Source organism: Dermacentor albipictus, chromosome 7, assembly GCF_038994185.2.
Source record: "Dermacentor albipictus isolate Rhodes 1998 colony chromosome 7, USDA_Dalb.pri_finalv2, whole genome shotgun sequence".
In the NCBI taxonomy this organism is placed as follows: Eukaryota; Metazoa; Arthropoda; class Arachnida; order Ixodida; family Ixodidae; genus Dermacentor; species Dermacentor albipictus.
The window spans coordinates 71,863,512-71,884,133 of NC_091827.1; the positions used below are offsets into that span (position 1 = coordinate 71,863,512).

At 45.9% G+C, this 20,622-nt stretch overlaps 2 long non-coding RNA genes across 2 annotated transcripts; one reads left to right on the forward strand and one right to left on the reverse strand.

Annotated features, from left to right (window-relative positions):
- Window positions 1–1,784: 1,784 nt before the first annotated feature.
- LOC135916078 (uncharacterized) lies at window positions 1,785–14,632 on the reverse strand. Its single transcript, XR_010568838.1, has 3 exons — window positions 14,497–14,632; window positions 5,429–5,638; window positions 1,785–1,977 (listed from the first exon to the last, which is right to left on the reverse strand). It is a non-coding gene; the product is annotated as an uncharacterized lncRNA (long non-coding RNA).
- On the forward strand, window positions 3,383–18,085 carry LOC139047498 (uncharacterized). Its single transcript, XR_011507175.1, has 3 exons — window positions 3,383–3,427; window positions 12,098–12,170; window positions 17,937–18,085. It is a non-coding gene; the product is annotated as an uncharacterized lncRNA (long non-coding RNA).
- The last annotated feature ends 2,537 nt before the right edge of the window (window positions 18,086–20,622 follow it).

Genomic DNA, 20,622 nt, shown 5'->3' on the forward strand with positions numbered 1-20,622 from the left:
AAGTGTGTCTCACCAGCATTGTAGATATCCTTTGGCAATGGCCATGTCCATCTTATCACTTGACCACTCGCCCACACCGATGCTTTACCGCACTCCTTCTTTCCATGTTCCGTTTCATAATGGAACCATCATTCTCGCCATATGGCCACTGCAAGACCTCTCTGGAAACCTCTTTGCGCAATGTACTAAATTTTCTCATGCGCTAGAATTCTGATTTAAAGGGTGTTAGTATCTTCTCTGCAATAAAAAATTCTGCAAAAGCTTTTGATGGGCCCTACAGATAGGAATCGAGGTTTTCTGCGGGGAATATGCAGTCCACCAGAGAAAGAAAGGGTAGCTGGGGTATTCTGCACGAGCCCATCCCACTGCTGATTCGATGCAGCTTTACGAGCGAGGAGGAGACGAGTGGCACCAGGCAATCAGCAGCGGCCGAACTGGACAGTCCACTAGGTGGAGTCCCAGAGAATACCTCCCCTGGTATTTTTAGTTCTGATGGTTGCTTCACACTATTTTTCATAGATTCTACTGGGAATGCGATATTTTCTTCGTGAAGTCGTATCAGCACCGATCTCAACTGAATGTTTGCATTGACATGACGGGTCTAATTATTTATTGATCCGGCAGATAAACGTCACATGGCGAAGATGCAACAAGCATAGCCGCCAAAATTCCTCTCTAGGTAGTGAATCCAAGATCTCCCCAGTCGAACTTTTTCGACCAGACATGATAACGTTTCAGCAGAGCATAAAGCGTGATACGTGAGCATAACGAACTGCCATTATTATCAAGATTATTATTGTTTCTTTTGAACACATATATAGATTTATCAGGAAAGAGAAAGCGAAGAGCAGGCTCGCAACTGCCACCCGAAGGGGCACTACGCCTGCCTACTCTTCAGGAGGTAGGTGACAACTACACAGAAGTGGTACATAGGAAGGAGGGAAGGATACAGGAAAGAACGTGCAACAGGACAAATCTAAATGTATAACACACTGTATAGAACGCACAGTAGGACTGGTAACTGAAGGTGACGCAACTAGAGAATGGTATATAGAAGAAGTAGTATCAACGCTACCGACGTGAACCTAAGTTCAAGAAAAGTACGCAGGACACGATGAGCCTAATAATTTTTAAACCCGCAACCACTCGGGCACAAACATTCGCCGCACCCGCCGTGGTTGCTCAGTGGCTATGGTGTTGGGCTGCTGAACACGAGTTCGTGGGATCGAATCCCGGCCACGGCGGCCGCATTTCGATGGGGGCACAATGCTTAAACATCCGTGTACTTAGATTTAGGTGGACGTTAAAGAACCTCAGGTGGTCGAAATTTCCGCAGTGCTCCACTACAGCGTGCCTCATAATCAGAAAGTGGTTTTCGCACGTGAAACACCACAATTTTAACAAACATTCGCCGAATGTCGTACACAGCAGGCCACGAAGATGATAGTCTCTCACTAGCCACATGCGCTGTGCACTGAAAGCGGGACACTCAAATATAAAGTGCTGAACTGTGTCGCAGCAATCGCAAGATGGACACGATGGACTGGCCTCACGTGCTTGTCGGTGTAAATGCTCGCGCACGCTCGCGAAGTCAACCCTCGGCTTGAGTAGTTACGCTCTAGCGCGACGAGGCAAGCCTCAACCGCGAACACGGGGCGGGAATGTTCCATTTGCGACGCGCAGTCCTGGATACTGGTTCAGTAGGTGGCGACGAACCATTTGAGAAATCAGTACACAAAGACACAGCTTTAATAACACTATACGGTGACAATGAGCACTCGCAGTCACCATTCATCTCTCATTTATTTGATTCCACGAAGGCGACGCTAAAGCAGAAGACCAGATTCCACGTTCCATGTTACTGTCCAGTTATTGGGAGGCATGTCGCCGTAGTACTGTTGCAAGATAAACCTGTGCTGCATTCAACGGTAGGCGGGGTTCCCATTAGCAACATTGGTAGACATGACTCATTCAGAGCTGAAACGAAATGTATAAGACGAAAAAATATAACCAGACCAGTCGCTTCGCAGACAAAAAAAAACCTATCATCCAGTGAGAAAAATTATCTCTGCCTACAATACAGAGAACAAGTCAGTTCTGACATGGTTCCGGATGACGTTATCCATCTGCTAATTACTTTTGATCCTTGCGTGCTGCTAGTTTAATTTTTATTAATGTACAAAATTTACTTAAATCCAGAAGTATCTATAGACACTCGAAAAAGGTTGCCTTTTCTTAGTACCATAGCTGGAAATAGTAGAGGGGGGAACTACACGATAACCTTACTGAGCACCCAAGTAGCGGCCCTCGCATTCTGTAAACAGAGGCACAAACACTGAGCTATTCGGTAAAAAAATAATAGATCACAAGAAGCCTAATTGTGGCCATACTAAAAAAAACGGTTTATCACGAAGAAAGAAGCACTTAGTGCGTTATCAAAATTTATCATTGTGCCTGAGCTTCTCGAACGGTGATTTAACTACACGTGGGTCCGACTAACGCGCTCGAGACATACCCAGTTGCACCGAAATTTATTGCGCCCTTAAAAGCTTTGACACGCCTTGCTGGGTCTCCACTGACATTGTACCCACGCCTCTACGCCGCCCGTAAAGAGCAGCGCCAGTAAAATTATATTCCTTTCACGTTCCACTACAGATATCCTTGCACAGATGTGGTATTTTATCATCTGAGACCCTCTAGGATAAAGGCATGCTCTGCGAACATTGTTTCTCAGAATGGTTTGCTGGCTGTCTGTCTTAATATTACGAGGAATAGTTTAATGAGGAACGTAAGACAAGGGATTACGAACTTTAAGCATTGAGTAGTGCAGCACTTTTTTATCGCAGTCAACGTTAGCGAAGCTGTTCAACTAAGTATCTTTAACACAGTGCAAGGTACGATATAAAGACCTACGGTTTTCGGCCGTCAGACACATGACAACAAAACCACGAAGGCCTCATATTTGCACCGTGCACCTTCTTTAATATTTTTTTTTCACTGAACAGTTCGGCTATCGTTAGCTGGGACCCACGGTAAAACCAGGTATGCAGCACAGATGAGGTTATAGCACACATATTCTCACACGTACGTGGACCCCCACGGTGAATACGGCGAACGTTCTCTTAGACTGTTCATATAATTGCTAACGCATTAAATAATTCACCGCACATGACGAGCACACACAATAAAGGCGCAATATGTGTTAGATGATTCTGCAAGGGGTGATGAATGACTAAGCCCTACCTTGATTATTTTAAGCATGAACACGGGAGCCCATGAAATTCAGTGACTTCAGCGCAGTCAAACTGTACGTTGGCACCGAAAACTTGCGCATGCTCAGTGGCTGCAGCAGAGGAAACATTCCTTCGCGCGCATAACGTCACACCACCACGCTTGTCTGCTACACAGAGTCGTCACGGCCGAAAAAGTAAGTAATAAGCTCTGCTAAATTTATATCCCAGATATCAAAGAGTCATAGAGAAAGGGCAATTTGTTCTACCCCAGTGAAATAGGGATGGCACTTGTTGTGAAGAGCCGGGAAATCTGAGAGCAGGTTGATTTCCCGTCGATACAATTTACTGCTGTGTAGAATGGGAAGAAGGTTCCAGCCTAATAATGTATCACCATGTATGACGATGAAAGCAGCGGTCAATCTCAGCCAGTAGCTCATATTTTCTTATTTTTTCTAAACTATCTATTCAGGCTCCAAGTTAATGAACAAAATGGTCTGTTGGTTCCTTCGCTTTGTCTGTTCCTCTGTCTCTCTGTGTAAATTTGTAGCTGAATAAATTTGCGAGTTGAAATGGCAGCAAAAGGTATACTCAATGGTATTTAGCCGAGACGAGAAAGTTGAGGAACGCACCTTGTGGCCTGCGATTTAACTGCGACTAGCCCTGCAGGAAAGAAAAGCGTCCAGCACCCGACAAGCATTTGCTCCGATGAAGTAATGAGCGCTGAAGGAGGCTACTGTCGTCAAGCATGCATAGAACGATTCGGAGGAGACGCCAGGCTACGCTCGCAGTAGTGAAAGCTGCGCGGTCCCCTTTTCACGCTCAGAAAGATCAAGATAGCACAGAGGTGCGGTATCGTCTTGTATTGGCTGATATCTAGTCAATAAAAAAAAATGTATATATAAACGTGTTGCAGACGCTGTGATCCGTGGGTAAAGCGTGCGTAAAACGCAACGTGTGGGTGAATTTAGAGCTTTGTGCGGTTTTCGCATATGACATATACCAGCCATCCATTCAACCGAGAGACGGGTGGTGGTATGCACAAGCTCGCAAAACAATCCTCAGGGCGCGCAACGTCTGCTACGTGGTCACACCAAGGTGGACACACGCATTAGGAAGCAGGCGAAAAAAATTGCGGCGCGCACGAATTTGCCGTTTAAAGTGCGGCGGAATTTTGTTTTCTCATATCTTTAGACTTGGCGCATGTTCCACACTAATTAAACTAAAAGAAATAAATAGGAAAATTAGGTAGAGCTTAAGAGGCAAGTCATAAAAAAAACATAAACGACTCTTGTGAAAATTCGTATCTGCATATTTGCCAATTAACGGCCGTGCAAAATGAGGTGTCGTGGATAAGAAAGGTGCGCTGCGTGTGCGTACTCTCGAAACGATCAGAAATAAAATACCATTAGACTTCATATGCCTATATGTACCGAAACTACCATCTTATCATGTCACACGTCGGACTGTGAGATTCCGCGATAATTCTGACCATGTTTGGCTGTTTCACAATCTACAAAATGATAACTACACGAGTGTTCTTGTATTTTTGAACCGCCGCCGTGGCATGGATCATATTTGCCACCGGAGCGGCATTTATTGAACCTGCGGCGCATTGCCATAGACGCTCATCTATGACGTCGGGTCAAAGCAGCGAACAGCGCAGCAGGTTGTGCTCGCACTGCTGGCAGTGCGGAAATTAGGCCTCTTGACGTCAATCGCTCCACTCCACGCAGTTATGGCAGAGTACAGTGATAGTGTGTGGTCGAGACCCTGAGGAAATTATTTTATACGGTCGTGACATGTGAAATTAGATAATCGAAATAAGCACTTTTCTTATACCTTGGCCATGGCGCTCTAAATACTGAGAGGTTGACGGCACCACTTGGCCTGTGATCGCGTGGCGCTAAATCAAGCTGGTGTGTTGTTATAATGGCATGCGCTCGCTCCGCCCAACGCTCGCTGCCATGACGCACTCATAAGAACGGAAAATACCGACGTTGACTTTGTCATGTTTGTCCTTTACTTGTGTACAGGTAAAAAAAAAACATTTCCAGACAAGATACCCTAACTACTACCCACTGAGATTTCTCAGTTGTAGAATTTTTAAATATCTTCTCTAGAATTATTTGCTGATTTACCGTTCAAGAGTGTTCGGCGTTTCGGCCTCGCACGAGTTCTGAGCGCATTTTACTTGCCGAGTAATTTGATACAGGCAGGGCAGCAGGCGCAGAAAGTGGCGTTTGGTTTTACGACTCCGTCGCAGGCAGCTGCGTCGACAGGCTTGCATGGTCCCTGTTTTTCGCAGTAGTCCGAAGGACACACGATGCCCTCTGCCTCACTCACAAAAGTAAGCAGCGTCGCACACGCCATGGTTAGCAAGAGCGTTGCTTTGGCCGTCATGACACCTTTGAGCAGAAAAAAATACATTGTTTAGGAACTGAAATTCATTTCTAACCGAGACACTTACGACGTTGACTTTGGAACGTTCACGAAGACCGAGTGAAAATTAATGCACCGCATACCAGGGCCGACTAACATGCATCTTTGTGCCGCACTGTGGCGCAGTTGGGTAACGAGATTAAGGATTTGCGCATGATCCTTCAGAGTTTCTCTTAGCTGTACAACTATTGGCGCTTCTTTTGGAGGCGTTCAAAATTTAATGCTTCGTAAGTTTCTTAAATCCTGAAAAGCGTCGGATTCTCGATAGTTATTATCAAATTTCAACTGTAAATACAGGCAATATCGGATCCGAGCGTGCAGGGAGCACAGAAGCGGCGTCTGTGCGATTATGCGTGACGTAAGCGCCACGTGACTAAAACGCGACAAAGTTTCAAAATGAACGCCGTGGCAAAAGGCATGTAATAGGTGCGGCACGGTTCATCTGTGGAGCATGTGGGGCTGTGTGGCGTTTTAGGATTTGCCGCAATATGTCGTCGTGTAAACTTGCACACGCAGCTTTTTAGGGGGCGTTATTCTTCTAGCAGTAAAGTGCATTTGCTTCCCCTAAGAAGTCTTCTGCAAGAAGCCGCATTCGTGGTGCTTATAGAATTTTTACGAGAAATATAAATGGCGTAAACAATGTACCCGGTATATACTACAATAAAAGTGTTTATGCTGCCATTTTTTTAAGTTTTTGATGAATAGTTTAATTTCCTTGATTCCTTACCTTTCATTTATTTGAAAAGCTTTGAATTACGCAGCCATTTCTTAGAGCATAGAAAATAACTATGATAATAGTTATTTACCGGCAATAGCTAATACCGGCAACACTGGGGAGACTTCGCTCGAAGTGATCGCTTGCATGGGGTACAACTTGTAAGCGACGAAACAACGCGACATTCATCTCCATCGCGTCGCTTGTCGCTCTCGCGTGCAAGATGGCTTGCATGGGGTTTATACTTTACGCATCCATTTGTTAGAACATAGAAAATAACAATGATGTGCGTTATGCGAATGCTTACGAACCTGTGTAGCTTACTGTTTCCGTTAAGCCTGCATCATTCGAAGAGCGTGTGCTCAAGTAGGACTTTTCTTTCCAGCGCGTTCGCAATGTCTAAAACCAGGGAATTGGCCGCAAAGAGAAATGAACACCTACTACATTTTCGATGTCGAGGAATGATCTCGCTATTTACAACACAGCCATTTTTATTCCGCGCGATCCGATGAGAATGCGTTTGAGCACCGGTATGGCTCTAAAAAGCGATGCTCTTCGATTGATTAAGAACATCTGAACCATTCTTGATTTCCTATTTCTGTGTACTTTCAATTGTCACAAAGTTACTATGAAAACATCGTGTGTGGGTGATCATTTTTTGAATGAATTTCTTAACTGCTATGCATAGTATTACATGAACTCTAGCTGAAAAAAAAAGCTTCATCAAGTTAAAAGTAAGCATCTTTGTAAGCGTGACCGCGCAAATCTTTTCCCCCAATAAGTTACGTCACTCGTTAGCCTACAATCCAAAGGGAAGGGAATCGTGTTATTACGCTGAGAAGGCGGGTTTCAAACCAATCATAGGGCCAAGTTGCGCCAGTGGACACGTAATACTGGGCATGTAAGATTGTCCGCCGAGAACTGCGGGAAGGGGGGAGATTTCAGGTGTCACGTTATGAGCTGTAAGCCATGCGCTGCTTTGAGCGCCATCGATTAAAAACATTATAATATGCATGCGAATTATCTCCTTTAGAAATAAATATCTAAAAGCACTTTACTCATTCACAGTCGTCCAAACGTGCTCTTGAAGGTAGCGCTCCACAGTTTTGCAGCGAGATAGAGTAGCCTTCTTTGTCCTCTTTTCTATTCTCTCTGTTTCTACGGACAACTGGCTTCTTTTTAATAATGCAGATCTACGTTAGTGTATGGGTCGCTTTCAGAGATAGTATAAGCCAGTCATATATATAATGGTACCTCAAAACGCCATGTGCGTTATTGTCCTTGCATTGCTATAATACAGATAATTAGAGCTCAAATGTTTCACGGCATTCCTGAGCTCATGTTGTCACTGGTGATGGTTTGTATTTCACTATACGATTCCCGCAAAATGCTGTGTACCAGCGCAGTGGACACCGCCAGCTGGAGCGGATAATGAAGAAATGTTAGGGGGATTTTGGGAGTATAGAAGATTATCTTTATAACATATATACAATATGGATTAGGTAATATGGCTGACCGCCAAGAACCGGCAGCAGCCAGCGTCTCGCGATCGTCTTCTTCCTCTGTTCCTTCATCCTTCCGTAACAGGGTGCTGAAGCGGCGTCTAGGCGCATGGCACGGAATGAATTACGAGCGAAATATGGCTTCAGTCGGAAACGTGGACGGCGTCAACTGGTGTCGGACTTGAGGATGCATTAAACTGCAGCAGCGCAATCTCGTAATTTACATCATTAACTTGACGCAAAACATCATAAGGCCTTGTGTAGCGAGGGAGAAGCTTCGGGAGAGGCCGATCCGGCGACATGGTGACCAAAGGAACACCGAAGCGCCTGGCGCGAACATAACATCACGATGGCACTGGTCATAACGCTCTTATTGTATATGCTGTGAGCCTAACAAACGAGATCGGGAGACAACGTCCCATGTGAGCGCGATCGGTCACTTCACGAGCGTACTCAGTTGCAACACCACGCTCAGAGGGGAAGATAGTGTCAAACGGCAATTCGGGGTCGAGACCAAACGAAAAGTGGGAGGGTGTTCGAAAAAGATAAAAGGGTTGTTTGTTCGAAAATTTAAACAGTGTAACAGGCTGACTGAAAGGCAAGTGCATTGTGAGAATGAAAATATCTTTTGTTCCATGTTGTAACCCCCCCCCCCGCCCCTGCTTTACCGCCTTCGAGTGCGGCGGGATAATTGATGAATAAAGAATGAAGAATATCCTGTGGTGTCATGTCGGGACGAGTTATACGCGAACGTCACGTAGGCCAGCGTGGCGTCGCAGTCGCGGTGATCGTTGAAGGCGTACATCGACACCATCTCTGCGATCGTTTCTATGAGATGTTCGGTAAGACCGATCATTTGAGGGTGGTAGGCAATGGACAGCTTGTGCTCAGTGGCACAAGAGCGGAGGAGGTCGTCGACAACCAGAGACAAGAACGGATGGCCGTGCTCTATAAGTAACTGTCACGATGCACCGTGGTGCAGAATGACATCGACGAGGAGACAATCGGCGACGTGTCTTGCGCAAGTAGTCGGCAACGCCTTTTTTATCGCATAGCGTGTCGCGCAATCAGTAGCGATGGCGATCGACTTATTCCCTATAGTCGTCGTCGGAAAAGGGCCAATGAGGTGAAGGCCTACGCAAAAGTACGGTTCAGAAGGAACTTCAATTGGATGGAGTAATCCGACAGGCAGCAGGGGAGCTTTCTTCCGGTGCTGGCACAATTCGTAAGCTGCGACATAATGACGCACAGACCGGTAGAGACTCGGCCAGAAGAACCGGTGTCGTACGCGGCCTTATGTATGCAAAACGGCAATGTCCCGCCCTCGGTGCATCGTGAAGTTGTTCGAGAGCGAGGGATTGCAGATAATGAGGAAGGACAAGGAGCAACTCAGGACCGTCAGGGTTGACATTACGGGGCAGAATATGCCATCGTGCAGGACCAACATGCGGCATGTGGCGTCAGTGCTGCCAAATTGCACTCCGGCGACGATGGACTATAAGGATAGGTCACGTTGTTGTTCAGTGCGCATGCCAGTCATGTAAGTACAAGCCATCACGCAGGTCACCGGATCATGTGCAGCAGGATCAGGGGGATCCACGGGGTGACGAGATAGGCAGTCAGCGTCCTTGTGCATACGTCCCGACATATGGTTGAGATGAAACAAAAATTCCTGGAGTCACAAAGCCCAGCAACCAAGCCTTCCTGCCGGGTACCGGAGGGAAGACAGCCAGCAGAGTGCCTAGTGGTCTGTAAAGAGCGAAAACATGAGGCCGTGCAAATATGGGCGGAACCTGGCGACAGCCCAAACTAAAGCCAAGCACTCCCGCTCGGTGAATGAGTGATTTCTCTCGGCAGGTGACAGCAGGCGGCTGGCGCAAGCGATCACGCACTCGGCACCATTCTGTTTTGGGCGACAACAGCGTCCATGCCATGGCCGCTTGCGTCAGAGTTGACTTCGGTTAGTACAGATGGATCAAAGTTGGCAAGTTTGGGAGGGGTGGTCAGAAATTCAATGAGAGCAGCGAACACGTAAGCCTGCTCCGGGCCCCATGAGAATGACGTGTTCTTCTTTAGAAGATGTGCCAAAGGACGAGAAACGTCAGCGAAGTTTTTGACGAAATGGCGAAACTAAGAACACAGGCGCACGAAGCAGCGCACGCCAGAAGCAGAACGTGGAACAGGGAAACTGCGTACGGCGCGAACTTTTTCCGGATCTGGTTGTACACCGGTTGCCTTCAACGAGGTGTCCCAACACGGTAATCTGACTGCGCCTCAACTGACACTTCGTGAAGTTCAGTTGTAGGCTGACTCATTGGAATACCACAAAAATGGCAGCGAGTCATGTAAGGTGGCTGCCGAACGTGGGAGAAAAAACAATAACGTCGTCATGGTAACATAGACAGGTGGTTCATTTGTAGCTTCGCAGTACGTTCAAATATCGCAAGAGCATCGTATAGGCCAAAGGGCATGACTTTAACTGATATAAGCCAACGGACATGATGAAGGCGGTCTTCTCGCGGTCCATTTAATCTACTGAAATCTCCAAATTGCCGGATCAAAGATCAATCAACGAGGAGTATTTAGCTCCGTGCAAGCAGTCCATGGCATCATCGAGGCGTGGTAGTGGGTAGATGATTTTTGCGTGATCTTGTTTAAGTTGCGGTAATCAACGCTAGAACGCCAGGTACCATCTTTACTTGTCACAAGGACGATAGCCGAAGCCCAATGACTGGGTGATGGCTTGATGGCCCCTTTTGCGGAGCATTCTCTCCACTTCTGAATGGATGACTCGACGTTCAGCATGCGATACACGATAGTGACGCCGGCGAATAAGATTTGTGTCTCCAGTGTTTTTACGGTGGTGAACGACAGATACTTAGCCTGAAGGCCTGTCATAGATGTCACTGTACCATTCAAGCAGGAGACGTACCTCCGTTGCCTACAAAGAAGTGGGATCTGGTGCCATCATTTTTGCGAAGTCATCCGTTAAGGAACCAGAGCTGTGAGATGCAATTGGCGCTAATAAACCACTCTCGTCATTCAGGCCCTCAATTTCAAATTCGGGACCGCTAGAAGCACTGGCCAAGAACATGCCGGCCGGAATCACTTGAGCGCACAGGCTGAAATTCAGGAGCGCTAGAAGGACGTCGTTTTAGTAGCGGTGATCAGCGTATACGGAACAGCAACGTTCCGGTTCCAAGGCACGTCGATTATCGGGTGAAGCTCATATTCACCGTCAGGAACCTGTGGCTAGGCCATGAAAGTGACGTAAGCAACTACCTCGGGTGGCAGACGCACATCGTGAAGCGAGCAGAAGTGCGACGGGGTGGTGCGTGGTGCATCGGAGACTTGAGGCAGTTTTCACTGAAGAACGCCGGTCGCGCATTCGATGAGGGGAGAATGAGTGGATAAAAAGTCCAATCCAAGGACAACATCGTGAGGGCAGTTGTCGATCACAGAAACGAGAACAGATGTAGGGCGGCCAGCTGTACTTAAACGCGCAGTACACATTCCAAGAACAACCGCCGCGCCGCCGTCGGCCACACGAAGCACTCGGGCAGCTGCTGGGGTGAGGACCTTTTCTAAACGTCTACGAAGGCTAGCACTCATCACAGATAAGTGGGCTCCAGTGTCCACGAGTGCTTGGACAAGTACGCCGTCTATTTTAACGCCAATTACACTTCTCCTAGTGGGCACAGACAGAGGATTTGCTGCAGTAGTCGGCAATACAGCACCACCTTCGAGGGCTGCATTTCCTTGTTTTCCGAAAGAGTGCGGTCAAAAACCACAGGGGACGAAAGGTGACGTGGCAGCGGCTAACGGGAAAATGGGTTACTTGTTTGCAGTGAAAGAGACTGGTGTCCGCGTGGCGATGGTGAGTGATGTTACCACGTGTTCCTATCAGAGTTGTGAGCGTTGGTGAGCTCGGTGTTGGGCTAAATATTGCTGGCTTTTCATCAAAACGGCTCAGGTTGGTCGGCGTGTCAAGTGTTGTGGGCCACGAGTTGCCACAGTAGTAGGGACCTGTATGGCGCACGCCTCTGGGCCCTTGTGCTTCAGGGAATTGGTGACGCACTAGTTCTGCATATAGCAACATATTTTTGTACGTCACCTCTTTGTAGTCATCGTTTCTCCATAGCATGTCACGTATCACTGTCTAGTTCCATTAGATATATATCTACGCATTTTCAAACAAACATTTTTAGGTCCCTTGGTGAGGCAAGGCAAGGTATGCTGAATTTCCGGAGCAAGGGACAATGACCACAAAGGAGAGGCACGGTGAGTTGGCGGACGGTCTTTACAACCCTAAACTAAAAAGGGAAAGTTTAGTGGAATATTCATTTCTGTCTTCGCGCAAGTCTTCACCGCTTCTACGTGTCTATCAGCTGAAGGACTAATATAGCGATAGCTTCTCCATACACCCTTTGGGTTTGTATATTAGCGTCGTCTCGAATGACCTAAGTGAAATAGGCTTGACATCATCAAGACGGTTTCAATAGTGGTCTAACTGCGACTCTAGATATCGGATGCTTATATTTTTTTGAGTTCCCAAACGTTTTACCAAATCATAGAGTAACGTGTACTAAAACGATTGTTTCCATCTGCACGTACTGCTAGGAGAACATACAGATGCTGCGGAAACTATAACTTCATATTCAGTCAGGCTCCTGGCGATGTTTTTGACCATCTGTATCGAATAAATCTACTTAGGGCAGGTAGTGACCATGGATCCGGATCATGAGACTGAAATAATCAGAACAATAAGAATGGGCTGGTGTGCGTTTGGCAGGCATTCTCAAATCATGAAGCGCAGGTTGCCACTATCCCACAAGGGAAAAGTATATAACAGCTGTGTCTTACCAGTACTCAGGTATGGAGCAGAAACCTGGAGGCTTACGAAAAGGGTTCCATTTAAATTTAGGACGACGCAGCGAGCTATGGAAAGAAGAATGATGGGTGTAACGTTAAGGGATAAGAAAAGAGCAGATTGGCTGAGGGAACAATTGCGAGTTAATGACATTTTAGTTGAAATCAAGAAAGAGAAATGGGCGTGGCCAGGACACGTAATGAGGAGGGAAGATAACCGATGGTCATTAAGGGTTACGGATTGGATTCCAAGGGAAGGGAAGCGTAGCAGGGGGCGGCAGAAATTTAGGTGGGCGGATGAGATTAAGAAGTTTGCAGGGACAACATGGCCACAATTAGTACATGACGGGGATAGCTGGAGAAGTATGGAAGAGGCCTTTGCCCTGCAGTGGGCGTAACCAGGCTGATGATGATGATGATCAAGTAGAGCAGATAACCTTGAACCAGTGTCTAGATTGCTTCGAGTGCTATATAATATCTAGCCTGAAACAGCCGTTGCAATTCCTTCCGTAATCCGTGGGTAACGAGGTTAGCACTCATTGTATACGGCTGCTGGCGCTTCGCGTTACGAAAGCGTCAGTGCTTTTCATGAAAATGTTCTAGCGGATAAAGATAATCGGAGCGGTAATAAATAGAATGTCCAAGTCGTTCCGCGCGTTCCCCTTCGAAATGTGTTACAAAGCTTGCTTTTCAATTGAACCATGGCTCCCATTCGTAAACGAATACTAAAGGCTCATGCCATTTTTAGCTAATGCACAAAAAATGGCCACATGTGAGCTATGCGTTATATGTCAGACTTCCGTTCACACTATTTGCAGCCTGCTCATAGGTAGCTATTTTACACAGCCTGGGCTCTCGCATGAGCCTTCGAATATCTCTGGTCGCACAACTCTGAATCGAGGATTCTCGCGAACGTTCACTGCTGACATTAGACTTTCATTTAGTTTCTTGTACTGCGTCATGTGCCATGGAATCTCAATCGACGACAGGAAAGCTAGCCACCTATGATGTTGGGGTGACTTATGACTAGGGTGCGTCCGAATCCATCTCAACATAAAATTGTTGAGTAAGAGCACCACTATAACTTCTGCTTTACCTTTCTCGAGTACTTCGTTCCAGAGAGGGAGACGCTTCTGCCAGTGGATCTTTGAAAAGCTCGTCGGTAGTTATATGTTCAGCAAAGTCTATGGCACATTCGTCTTGGACTTAGCAATTCATGGGAACCACAAGGCCGCCACATATTTCAACACTGTAACCCACATCATAGCCTCTATTACCTAGTGAGCGCCAAAATAATTCAATACATGGTACACTCACGATCATGTCAGAAATGAAATATTGAAAGAGAACGTAAAAAGTTGCGAAATCTTGAAGTATAGCATGGCTGAAATCTTCCGAGGGTCCGAAAAAACCAGAAACGTCGCATTAGGCGAATAGCTATCTTCACACGTGCTCCGATGTGGTGTTTAAGCTCCTACCATAACAGCTCCTTTTTCTTCATTACGTTCTAAAGGTGATAGGTATACACAAGTACTGAAAAACCCTCTTCTTGTAAAGAGCACACTTCCCTGTGTTACTTTAACTGTAGTCGATAGTCACTAGCTTTGCTCACTTCGCCCAGTGATTCGTTAGAGATTACTAGGATTCCACTTTCCTTTGATTGGTAACGTTTTTAGAAAGCGTGCAAAATGCGGTGTATCTGTGCTTCAATGCAATGTTCGTAACTTTAAAGACTCACGAGGAAACAATGATGCACTGCGGCCGTCCTATTCTGTGGCAAGCACCCGGAACGCCAACGACAGTGGCACTGACTGTTCGTTTCACCACGAAATCTGCTACGTCCAATGGGCGGTATATGCACTTTACACCCCTTGGTTCAGTATAGTGAAGGAAGGTAAAACAATACGATGAGGCTTATGGCACTAAAAAACGGCCAATAACAATACTGTAAAATAAAATAAAGCAACAATGAAAGCTACAGCCATTCTGACAATAAAATTTTGCGATGTCGGCTGCATTGAAATTGCAGCTGTGTCACGCAAACATCTTATGTACACGTGCCGCTTCTTGGCGGCCAAGCGTCAGATGTGCAAGTAAATATGATCACCAAAGCTTTTTCGTATGCTTCATGTAAAACTTTAAGAGCAGTATCCGGTTTAAGTCGTCTTTGAATGACCTTCCTATAACTATAAAACGATTAGAATATTTTTGCGTTCCGAAAGCTGCACTGAAAACAGGAACACATTTTATGCTCCTTTACGAAAGTGGGCTCTGGGCTTGGACGCTTGAGGCAATATGCATGAACAACAGTTTTCCAGAAACAAGTCTCCGTGGAAGGGTCTGACATCTTGCAAAGTCGGTTGGGTGGTTGCACACCCACAAAATTTTGCATTTATATTTTGCGTCTATAATACAACGATTACACCAACGTTAAAGTTAAAGCGGAAAATACACTGTCGCTTTTTACACAGTTTCCTCTCTTGTAAATTGCGGCGATGACTATGAAACGACAACCTGATGTCATGCTTTTGGGGCTCACTCTGTTTTACGTGCCACGTAAGCCTCGTGGGATGAACTGGGGCTTTGTTAATTCTAGTGTCACTTGCAGAGAGGGAGATATTTTAATTACATGGATGGTGGACAGGTCCATCTGAGTCAGTGCGCTGTAGCCTTATAATCTGCATAATACAGTTTCAATTTCCAGCAGTGCAATACTACATAAATACTGAATATTGCTAATGCGGCTAACGCAATGAATTTGACGTGTTTTTAAGTCGAGTACTGTAGTGGTGGATGTATGTAATTAAAGCTATTTGCTAGGCAGAGCTTCGTCGAAATAGTGCTGGTAAAAGTAAAGTAAGTTCTTCATTGCAAAAGAATCCTATCGAACATTATTTAGACATAGGGTGGCCACTGTATTGATCACGTCCGAGCTTCGTTTATCCTGCCTCCATTCAAATGAGTTATCATCATAAGAAATGATGCAGATTGCATGGAAGTAGGCCTACAGCGGAGGTGCTTTCTCCCGTTTCTCAAGCTTCAGATACGGTTAGTATTTACACTAATCTTCTACTGAAACTTTCGTAATGTATTTTTCTTTTTAGGACTCTTGCCTCTATGCGGTGAAATGCTACTGTTGAGGAAAGAAGGTATAACGCAAATTAATGAAGAGCGAGTAGCCGTTTGCTAGTTAAAAAAGGAAAGACTTATATATGCGTATGCCGACCTGAATTCTTGCTACAAATTAACAAAATTTATGCTTTTATTATGCCTCTGTGAGCCTGCAAAAAATCAGGAAATGCGTTAAGAAAGCGGCAAAATATTATTCCACATCCAAAGAGCAATAGTTTTTTTGCAGATTCGTAATGTATATGCCGGCGGGGTAATGAATTCCCAGTTTGTGTCTTAAAACAACTTTAGGCGCTGGATGAAGGTTCCATCCATCTCTGTTCGTTTATTGTCCTGCGGCATGTCCGCGACCTAAGTCACTGGATGCGTTTAAAATACATAATATACCCCATCATTATCAATTCATTGATGCAGAAACATTTCATAATGAGAGCTTGAAAATTCAAACACATGGAAGCCACGCTTTCTCGACGGGCCGCCTGCAGCAAGTGGCATCCGCCATTTTTTTAACTCATTATGAAACGAATGCAGGCGAACGGAGTCTGTAGGCCTCATAGCGACCAAAAGCGTACCTAACGGGAACCTAAAAACGACATTCAATCAGGCCCGCAGGTTAGCGCCACAAAGAAAGAGTGCCCAAATACGTAGCTAAGACAATCTAATCCTCGGTGCTATAAATAAAGAAAAAAATGCCACCACGTAAGCCTCGTCTTCGGCATACATTAAGGTCTGACGTGGGTTTGCTAATCGTGCACGCTTCGAGCGAAGCGAATAGGCATTTTTTCTTTCTGGTGCCCTCTAAGGGTCGTTCTTGTGAACTTTCAGTACCTGTGATCGATTTGTCTATAGTGCCCCAGAGACCCAAAATGAAGGGGTATTAGATAAGGAACAGGCTACGAGTTGGCGCACAGTTTTATACAGTAAGGTCTTAAAACAATGTGAGTTGGAGAACGCCACTGTTGCATTAGGTAAGTGATTACGTGCCCTTGATGTCAAGGGATAAATGACGATAGGTGCGAACATGTTTTGGTGTAAAGCAATAATCAGCATATTGACGGCTGATGTGGGTGTACGTACAATGAAGCAGTCCATGTTACTAACTGGCATATATTTGAGTAGTAATGATTTGAAACAGGCAAAATTTTGCCTTTTAATGGCCAGGATACAGCGTATTCACGTTGCCTTTACATGCAAGCTCGGTGATGCTCCAGGCAAAGTCGCAGTTAGATTTATGTCCATTCCAGAGCTTTGAATAAATTTCAACGCGGGAAAATGAGTACTAGGATGAAGGTTTCAAAAGGAGTAGGCAGGGGCAGTACAAGGCATTCAAGCTCATGCTCTTTCCAACTATTACATGAGTATTTTGCGTGAGATAGAGTTTCAATGAGCACCTTCAATTTGCAACTTCCTGATGTCAATAACGATTGCGATATGTGGAAATCTAAACGTTTTCCAGGCTTTATGAGGCAATAACAAATCAGTGCATCAAACTAATATTTTGAAGGTTAGTATTCCTTCTAGGCCAGATTAAGGAGATTAAGGAGTGATTATGCAACCCAGTAGCTTTACTATTGAGACCCGTAGCACACAATCATTATGTGAAAAGACACATTACTCAACACGTTTTGTGTCGCCTCTCTGCTGCAAAGTCGGGACGCTATCACGATGCTCCTTTTAAGATTACTTTTCAATACTAGCAGGTGAAATCTGAACCTAAGGTAACAGACAGGCGGCCGCTATGTTTCAGGCTTGGATAGGTGCTACTTTATAGCCTAAGCTTGCATTTCTGGTTTGTCAACTTCAAGATGCGGCAACTGGATTAGCGGCATTTCACGCCCATGTGTCCCAGATCCGTTGTACAGGGATGGAGTACGGTAGCAACCCAGTGCAAGCGCCTTGTGGAGGATGTTCAAGAGGGGCGCAAGAATCGCTGCAACCGCACTTGTACTGCAGAGTGGGACTCTCGTTAACTACGTGTTACTTGCACATGCACGTTACTACATTGACTGTTCCAGTAGCGCTCTCAATATTAATCATACGGCTATCCAGGCAGGTTTCTACCATTGCCGTCGGCGCCGCCATCCTGTCTCGAGTGCCAGGAGTTGGCGCTGGACGCACGGTGGAGCCCGACTGACAGGGAAGGAATCGGCGGGCCGATCATCCTGAACAGAAAATCAGGCCACCCATGCAAACTGCTTAGCTGAGGACGAAACATCTCGCATCGTTGTTGGTCCTGCTTCATGAACAACAAAACTTTGGAACTGTATTTTGCCTTTTGTCCTTCGGAAACCAGCACTTACTCATCGTGGGTATATTCAGGTAATGTGAGTAAGCTTGAAAAGTCCTTTCTTCAAGCAAGGCGCACATGAAGCGGCATTCATCTGGTATCCCCCAATCCTAAATCCCTTATTCGACGGCAAACACTAGGTTTTTTTTAAAGCAAGGCTAGATATCAAGCTCATCTTGCTCTACTAAACTCTGCTTTGGCCCGTCGCTCTTCCGAGGCCTGATATTTTCTATGATACAAGAACTTTTCAGTTACGTCACTGACTTGAACGACGTAGCTGAAAACGTTACGTGCATATAATCTCGTGAACCTGCAGACAAAAGGCCGCAGTGGGTTTTCAACATTCCCGCGACAAGAATGCGCCTCCCTGAACTTTTAGGTTGGTATTAACCTGAAATCAGGAATCCGATGTGCATGCTGTTGCAGGTAAGTTATATAATGATTTTTTTTTCTTGTCGCTGCCGTTGTTTGTATTGGCGAATCACATGCAACGGTGATTTCCTAAGCGCCGGCAACCACCACCATCTCGACTTCGCAGTCGTGGGCTGCTATAAAGAGGAGCTTTTCGTTCTTGTGGAGAACGCCACGAACGGATTCGCAGAAGTCTCGCATTTGATGGAAGCCTGTCATTATGATGACGGACATGCTGTTCGTTCTCATAAGGAGTACTGCGCCAAACTCGTTCGGCGATTTTAAATATACCGGCGGGATCACCATCTACAGCCCCGAAACACGGCAATGTCCCCAAGAGACGCCAAAGCAGCCGTGTGGTGACGCTTTATGACAGTGGACGGTGCCGGCATCTGGCAGTGCGAAGCGTGGTATAGCGCTCGTACAAGGCGTTACAAGAAGATAAAAAAAAGAGGGTAATCCTTTGCAAACCTCAAATGTAGCTGACGAACTCTTGCCACACATTGCATTTATCGTGATCTCTAGTTCTACTTACTACAAACTTCGTGTAACATAAAGTTATGTCGGGACAGTAGTAAACATTGGTGATAGCGGACGTATCACACTTGTGAACACTTACGTGGGAAACATTTTGAAGCAACGGTACTTGATTGCGACGCATTTAGTCTCGCACAAGGGTGTGTCAGAACATCTACCATATTGTTCGTATGATTTACGTCGATGGCATGTTAATTATGCCAGGGCTGCGTACTAAACTTTGCACTACACGCAAGACTCAATCAAAGCTATGTATAGAGCTTCAATAGGTACTATACTGCAAAGGCAGTAACTGATCCAAAAGCTTTTGAGCTGTGCCTAAAATGACCAACGGCGTTGACTTATTTTCACTATTTATAAACTTCGTAAAATGTAAAATTCTTAGAAAACACTGAAAAACGTAGTGTATATTGCCCTACAGCGCTCCCTAGCACTTACCAAAGAAAAGTTTTTGCAAGAGCGCTATTTCATCCAGACGGAAAAAAGCCTCGAGCTCGCTTCTCCCCGACGCCGCCCCGGCTGCGGGGCCCGCCGGGGACCTTCTCCATCGGCGTCGCCGCCGCTGGGAGGCGGCTCTCAAAAGCTCAGAGTTGGCAGACCAGCTCTGGGCCGTCCGGCAAGCCCAAGATGCCGCCCGAGTCCAAGGACTTGGAGCCGCCACCTGAGGCCACCACAACGAAACTGCCGGCCATTCATTAATAAAGTTTCTTCTCTCTCACTCTCTCTTTCGCAAACAGTTTTGCATTAGCGTTCCACCCATGTTCAGTGGGAATGGCAGTTATGCCAGCGCAACGGGCTAAAGTTGGCGCTTTGTTTGCTTCTCTTAGACCTATCTACGGCACCTGCATAAAACATTTATTGCAAAACACCACAACGAACCCGCTTAGAAGTAAGGCATGATTATTGGGCTAGTCGGCCCATAATTTCAGCCAAATCTTAAGCTGCTCGACGAAGACTGGATACGAACAGAAACACAGAAGCACACAAAGTGCAGACTTCCAACTCGTTTTATTTCACAAATGCAGGGAAATTATAAGGTTCTAATAAATTGTGCAACAAGCAACAACCGCGATAAAATCTTTCACAAGGAAGTGGCCAAAAATGCCATGGCCACATGTGCTTTGAGAGCACGGGTAAGTCATAATGTGCCCATCTAAGGGTTTCAACTCCTTCCTTGATAGTGATAAAGGTGAGCTAACGCAGTTAACACCCGTTTTAGCCGTGCTGAATGCTGCGATGACTTCTCTTTCTGTCTTGACCGTGCCTTTGAAAGGATTTTAGTATCTTCCAGATACGGCAACGTGCTTTTGCTGTCGCGTTTCTTGCAGTACAAGGGGAGATTATTGCCCATGCCGGTGCTCATAGAAGGCTCGTGTGCCTGTGCAGAGTCAGTGAAACAGCTGCCAGTTTGACCTACGTAGGACCGGCCGCACGACATTTCGGTTCAGCCAAGAAAGGGGAGTGAGTTTTGAAGCATTTCGTGTGACTCCTCTATACAGG